The sequence below is a fragment of the Panthera leo genome, chromosome A2 (genome assembly GCF_018350215.1).
Source record: "Panthera leo isolate Ple1 chromosome A2, P.leo_Ple1_pat1.1, whole genome shotgun sequence".
In the NCBI taxonomy this organism is placed as follows: Eukaryota; Metazoa; Chordata; class Mammalia; order Carnivora; family Felidae; genus Panthera; species Panthera leo.
The window spans coordinates 14,975,042-14,981,664 of record NC_056680.1 but is presented as its reverse complement, the minus strand read 5'-3'; positions in this window follow the sequence as shown (position 1 = coordinate 14,981,664).

Below are 6,623 nucleotides of genomic sequence, written 5' to 3'. Positions count from 1 at the left end.
AGCCTGGCCCCTGCTTTGGATTCCGTGTCTCCCTCTCTCTCTGCCCCTCCTCCGCTCTCTCTCTCTCTCTCTCAAAAGAAATAAATGAACTTAAAAAAATTATTTAAAAAAATCTATTTTAGAAAATTGGGGTAAAAGGGAACCCCTTTACATATAGCTGCCAAAAGCATACGGTAAACGTTCAGTTACGTACTGCTGGATGATAAACTCCCCCAAAGCATCATGGCTTACAACCACAAAGAGTGTAGACTTTTCATGATTCTCTGGGTTCTGTGAATATGTGCAGTGTTCAAAGCCGGTCTGTTGTTCTTCTGCTCTGCACTAGCTGGGGTCGCTCACGTACCCGCATCCAGATGGTAGCTGGGTGGGGTAGGAAGGTCCCAGAAGGCTTCACTCTGAAGGAGTCTGGTACCTCGGGCTCCTCTGCATGCTTGTCCTTCCCCATGTGGCTTCTCATTCAGTCATCTATCTGGAGCGTCTTTACAGCATGACGCAGCCTCCTAAATACTGGGCCCGGAGCCGGCACAATGTCACTTCTGCCACATTTCCTTGGTCAAAGCAAGTCCCAGCCTCTCCACGGCGTCAAGCGGAGGGGAAAATAGACCTAGCGCTTGATGGAAAGGGTGGACGTATGTATGGGGCGGGCAGATGCGATACTGTGATTTATAATAAGAAATATACATGTGGGGGGCGCCGGGGCGGCTCAGTCCGTTAAGCATCCAAACTCGTGATTTCGGCTCAGGTCCTATTCTCACAGTTCATGAGATTGAGCCCTGCTTGGAGCTCTGTGATGACAGCACGAGTCTGCTTAGGATTCTCTCTCTCCCTGTCTCTTTCTGCCCCTCCCCTGTTCACTCTCTCCTTTTCAAAATAAATAAGCATTAAAAGAAAGAAAAAGAAAGAAAGAAAGAAAGAAAGAAAGAAAGAAAGAAAGAAAGAAAGAAAGAAAAAGAAAGAAAGAAAAAGATAGATTTGGTCTTTGTCCTTGTTTCTGGCCCAGAGACCAAAAACTCTTGGAATTTCCTAAGTGCTGAGAGCTACAAAGATGTCTTTTGTTATATTAATGAGGTGACTTTAGGACCGCACCTAAGAATGGGGGCTGGTTGCCAGGAGAAACAACCGCAGGGTTAGAAGGTTGACACTTTCAGCCCCACCCCACCCCCACCCCACCCCCCCCACCCCCACCCTGACCTCCAGGGAGGGGAGAGACGCTGGAGGCTGAATCAATGGCCAGTGATGTAATCAATCATGCCTATGCAGTGAAGCCTCCATAAAACCCCCCAAAGGACAGGGTTCAGGGAGCTTCCAGGCCGGCGAACCAGAAAGATTGCACTTGCCGTCCTGCCGGGCCCCAAACTCCACAAGGGCAGAAAACTGCTTAGTCTGGGACCTCACTCTGATTATCCCTTCATCTGCCTGTTGATTCGTATCCTTTAATGTCCTTTATAATAAGGCAGTAATTTAGTGAGCAGACGGGTCTCCTGAGTTCTGTGAGCTGCCCTAGCAAATTAACCCAAGTCGAGTGAGGAAGGGGCCGTGGGAAACTCCAACCTGGACTTTCTGTCGGCACCTGCAGTGCAGGCAGCCTGGGAGGACCAAACCCTCACCTGTGGAATCTCTGCCTACATAGTGTCAGACCAGACTTGAACTGTGGGACCCCTCGCGGGTGCGGGGGAATTGCTTGTGGGTGCGGGGATCGCCCCCTTTCCCACACGTTGAGATTTCAGAACCCCTCAGCGGCAACTGGGGCTGTCCATCTCTGGAAGTGATCTGCCACGATTAACGTGGATGAAAGACGAACGAGAAAATGAGCCGTCCCTTCCCATATCCATCCCATTAAGGCAAGGAGGGAACTGAACCCCGCACTCCTGTCTCCCGTAAGCAGAGCATAACCCGAGACAGGATCTTTACGTGTTTCCCGGTCCGTATAAACTCCCGTGTGGCATTAGCTTAACGTAAAACGGCTGACCGCCTGTAGCATCTCCCTCCAGGGCCCTCTGGGTTCCTGCCGGCCCCTCCTGCCCTCTTCTCCCACTCAGTTTATTACCCAAACTTGAGGCTAGGCTCCCTCATTTGCGGGCGAGGAGGCTGTTTCCAACACGTCCACCTTACGGGCCCCGCAGAAATGAGCCAATAGTAGCAAAAAGTCACCAGTCCACGGGAATTGTTTTTGAGAGCTGGGACGCTTGCCACGGAGCCCTAAAGTTTTATCCCACTGACAGCTCCACAGCCCCCATTCGAAAGGCAAGTGCCGGCTTAAATCCAATTATGATCTGGAGCGCGGAGCCTCAGGCTTCAATAGCTGCTGCTCTTTGGTTTGACCTGAGTCCCCTGACCATCCTTTTGTAGCTCTGGGGTTCAAAGATAATCGGGGTTTCGTGCCATCTAATACACTTCAAGCCCCTCGCTGATAACAAGCCAGGAGCACACAGTATAAACAGGCTAACAGGAGGTGAGTCTGGAAGCACCTTCTTTCATATATAAAAGGACAGAGCCTGGTCCAGGAACCCCAGTGACTCAGAGCCATGGCACAAACCGATGCAGGGGGTTCTGTCCACGTATAGGATTTTTCTTCCTTAAAAGGTGGTGGATAAAAAGGAACAAACTAGCAATATTTCCTGGAATTCGGAGCCCAGACAATGCGTCAGTGTTTTTTATCCCGGGCATTCCGGAGAAAGACACAATTAGCGGACTCTCAGTCCTGGATGAGAGGAGGAACTGCTATGTGAGTCCTGCCTGCCCACAGCATTTCAGCAGATGTCAGAGACCGGCCACACCAATTTCCATATACTTCGTTGCAGAGGATGCGTGTAAGCCTCGGTGCCCACGGCTTTCAGAACGTCCCCATTCCTTCCCTGCTAGAAGAGAGAAACAAGGCATCATTTGAGAGCTGAAGAGATGCTTAAGATCACAGTCCCTCATTAACAAGGGAGCTAATAGAAGCCCAGAGAAGTACAGGGACTCACCTGAGGTCACACAGCTAATTAGAAACAGAGCAACAACTACAAGGCAGGTCTCCAGTCTTCTAGTGACAGAACTCGCGCACCCCTAAATATAAGTGGACACCCACTAACACGTTGCCATGTACGAGGGCACAGGGAATTTGATAAACATGAGCTTAAGTATACAGGCTCTAGAAATGTGCTGCCCATACGTACGTGCTTGAATCGTGGCTAGTGTGATTAAGGAACTGGGTTTTGAATGTTACTGAACTTGACCCATTTAATCATAAATGTGAAAACTGCTGTTTGATTCTGCTACTGGGAAACTTTCGGTCTATTTGGAACAACCTGGGTATCTATATCTAAGTTTTTCAATGTAAATTTTACGAAATATAAATGCAGATGAAGTCTTTCCAAGGAAATCATAGTGATTGAATTGAGACGTGCTAGAAGTATAAAGGTCAGCTTGGCTTTCAAAGACTTGGTATTAAAGAATGTAAAAGACCTCATTAGTAATTCATAGACTGAGGGGCGCCTGGTTCTTGGTCACGGGGGTTGTAAGTTCAAGCCCCACGTTCGATGCAGAGACCGCTTAAAAATACAAAATCTTAAAAAAAAAAAAGTAATTCGTAGATTGATGGCATGTTGAGATAATCTTTGGATACATTGGGTTAAATAAAATATACTAATTTCACCTGCGTGTTACTTTTTAACTGCAGCGACTAAAACGTTAAAACTGCATATGTGGCTTGTATTATATTTCTGCTGGGCAGTCTAGAATCACATTTAAATCCCTGCCCCACTATAGCACCAGCTCTGTGGCCTTAGGCAAATTCTTGGGGTAGCTTTGAGTGAGAAGAGATGGTCTTCTCTGAACACTGAGAGAGAAAGGCGTGAGGATCTCTGTCCCCTTTCTTCTCCTGTTTCTGTACCTCACTGTGCGAGGACACAGCGTCTGGGGCGATGACAGCCATTTTTGACAATGGGAAGAAGCACGCCCAATATGCAAAGCATGGTAAGGAACACACAAGGGAAGAAAGGGTCGGGGTCCTCGATGCAGGACGGAATGGTTGAACTGGCCCTGGAGTTGCCAACCATGAAGCGTCTCATTAAGCAGGGCAACAGATTCCTTCATTATTTAAGTCACAATTCTTGCAGACGAAAGCACGTGCTACAACAGATGTGTAAAATCACTGTGCAGTGAGGCACCTTGGGGGTAAGATAAGAGCATGTAGATGCCACCGTGATGTCCAAAGCAAAGGTGGGTCAATTCCAGCTGGGTTAGAGCAGCTGGAAACCAGAATATTTCAGTGGGGCTGGAGAACGGTACGGCATCTTTCAGCAAAGATGACAGAGGGACGGAAACCAGAGAGACAGGCAGGACCTCAGCATCTGTCCAGGTGGGCTCATGCTTGGTTTCGGCGAGGACAGGACGGCTCTGTCTGCTACGGGGCACGGACCGTACCTCACCATTGCCTGACACTTTCTTAGGAGCAAAGACAACTTTCCTGGAGACACCCAGCCAACTTCCTCTCGCTTCCCAATGGCCAAAAGGGGGTCATGTGTCTTTAACTAAGCACGCATTGGGAAGGATGCAGGTTATCAAATGAGGATCTATCCTGGAAGCTGGAGACAGGATCATCTTCTTCAGAGTCACGTGAGGCAGAGGTAGATACTAAGAAAGAAATAAAGTTTTGTTGAAAGGGAAGACGGTATCTTCATGTAGCAACGTGGATGGAACTGGAGAGTGTGATGCTAAGTGAAATAAGTCATACAGAGAAAGACAGATACCATATGTTTTCACTTTTAGGTGGATCCTGAGAAACTTAACAGAAGACCATGGGGGAGGGGAAGGGAAAAAAAAAGTTAGAGAGGGAGGGAGCCAAACCATAAGAGACTCTTAAAAACTGAGAATAAACTGAGTGTTGATGGGGGGTGGGAGGGAGGGGAAAGTGGGCAATGGGCATTGAGGAGGGCACCTGTCGGGATGAGCACTGGGTGTTGTATGGAAACCAATTTGACAATAAATTTCATTAAAAAAAAAAAAGGAAGAAGGTAGGGGGCGCCTGGGTGGCTCAGTCGGTTAAGCATCCAACTTCATCTCAGGTCATGATCTCGCGGTCCGTGAGTTCGAGCCCCGTGTCAGGCTCTGCGCTGACATCTCGGAGCCTGGAGCCTGTTTCAGATTCTGTGTCTCCCTCTCTCTCTGGCCCTCCCCCGTTCATGCTCTGTCTCTGTCTCTGTCAAAAATAAAGATTTTTTAAAATATAAAAAAAAATTCTCTCCCTCTCTCTCTTTTTCTCTTTCTCCTTCTGCCCCTCTCCCCTGCTCACCTTCTCTCTCTCTCTAAAAATAAAAAAAATGAAAAAGAAGGTAAAAATGAATATATCTTCTACAACACATCTAATAAATGGAAATAATATTGCCTAGGATATCACAAACAGGGTACTTGTAAATAGCAAACGAAAGGATTAACTATTCTTTTAAAGCTCTGTAGAACGTTAAAGCTAGAGAATGAACAATGACAGGCCCAGAGGAGACCCTCTGGGGACGTCACCCCGCTAAGATTGGACATTGGCCCAAAGCCTGCCTTTTGGTTGGATTTAAATGTCCCCTTTGTGTCACTGGAATGGAATGTGAGTAGGTGACCTCGAGCTCCCTATTAAACTGTCTCCACCTTGGGTCCACCTTGCCCTGATTTCATTGAAATCCAAGAATATAGAGCCTTGGAGGCTGTGGCTATTTCAATTTTCAGCCGTTGGAAAGTTTTTCTTCTTCTTGAGATTTCACAAAATTCTGGGTTCTGGCTTGAATCCATTACCTTTTCCAGTGTTCTCAGAAGGGAATTACTAATTTTTCTTGAGAAACATTTCTCTGCCTCCAGTTTGCAAGCCTCACGCAGGCCAGAATGAGCCATCAGACGCGTCTCTTCTCTCACTCCATGTTTTAAAGCCGGCCTAGCCCTCGCTTGCAGGGGGTGGTCGCACCTTCTAGACAATCGGTCCCAGCGGTTCATCTTCATGGTTGTGGCCTCTGAAGGTCCCGGACTAGTTTCCAGAAAAGAGAGGCCCAGCTGGCCCATAGAATATTAGATGATGTCACTGTTGTTCTCTGGCCAAGCTCAGATGGGCGCATTTTGACTGAGGCTTATGAAAGTCACACATACTCTTTCCGTGGCAGCTTTCAATCATGGTGTCGAAGATGATGTTAAAGAGAAAACCATGGGGCCATGATGGAGCCACTTAAGTTAAAGCCCAGTGTCACTAAACCAAGATTTACTACCTAGCCTAACTGCAGTTCCAGTGCCCTCAGGAATGCAACCCTTTACCAGACACACTGGAATTTCTTGCAGGCAATCGTCTGAGAGACCCCTACTCCCTTAGGAGGTCAACCTTGCCAAAACAATGCATCCTGTGTTGTTGTGTTTTTTTTAATGGTTTCTCTCTGCCTTCGAAAGTTTTTCCTCTCCTGGAGCTCCCCTCTACTTGCTAGATGGGCTGCTGCCCCGTTCATGACTCATTTAATAAAGCCAGTTGGCTCATCAAATGTACTTGTTTGGATTGCTTTTTGTTTTTCATTTTTAACGATGATGACGTTTCATTGACCCATCGCCATGTGCCCATTGCGATGCTAACTGGCTTAACTGCCTTATGTTGTTTACTGCTCCCAGGAAACTGGTGG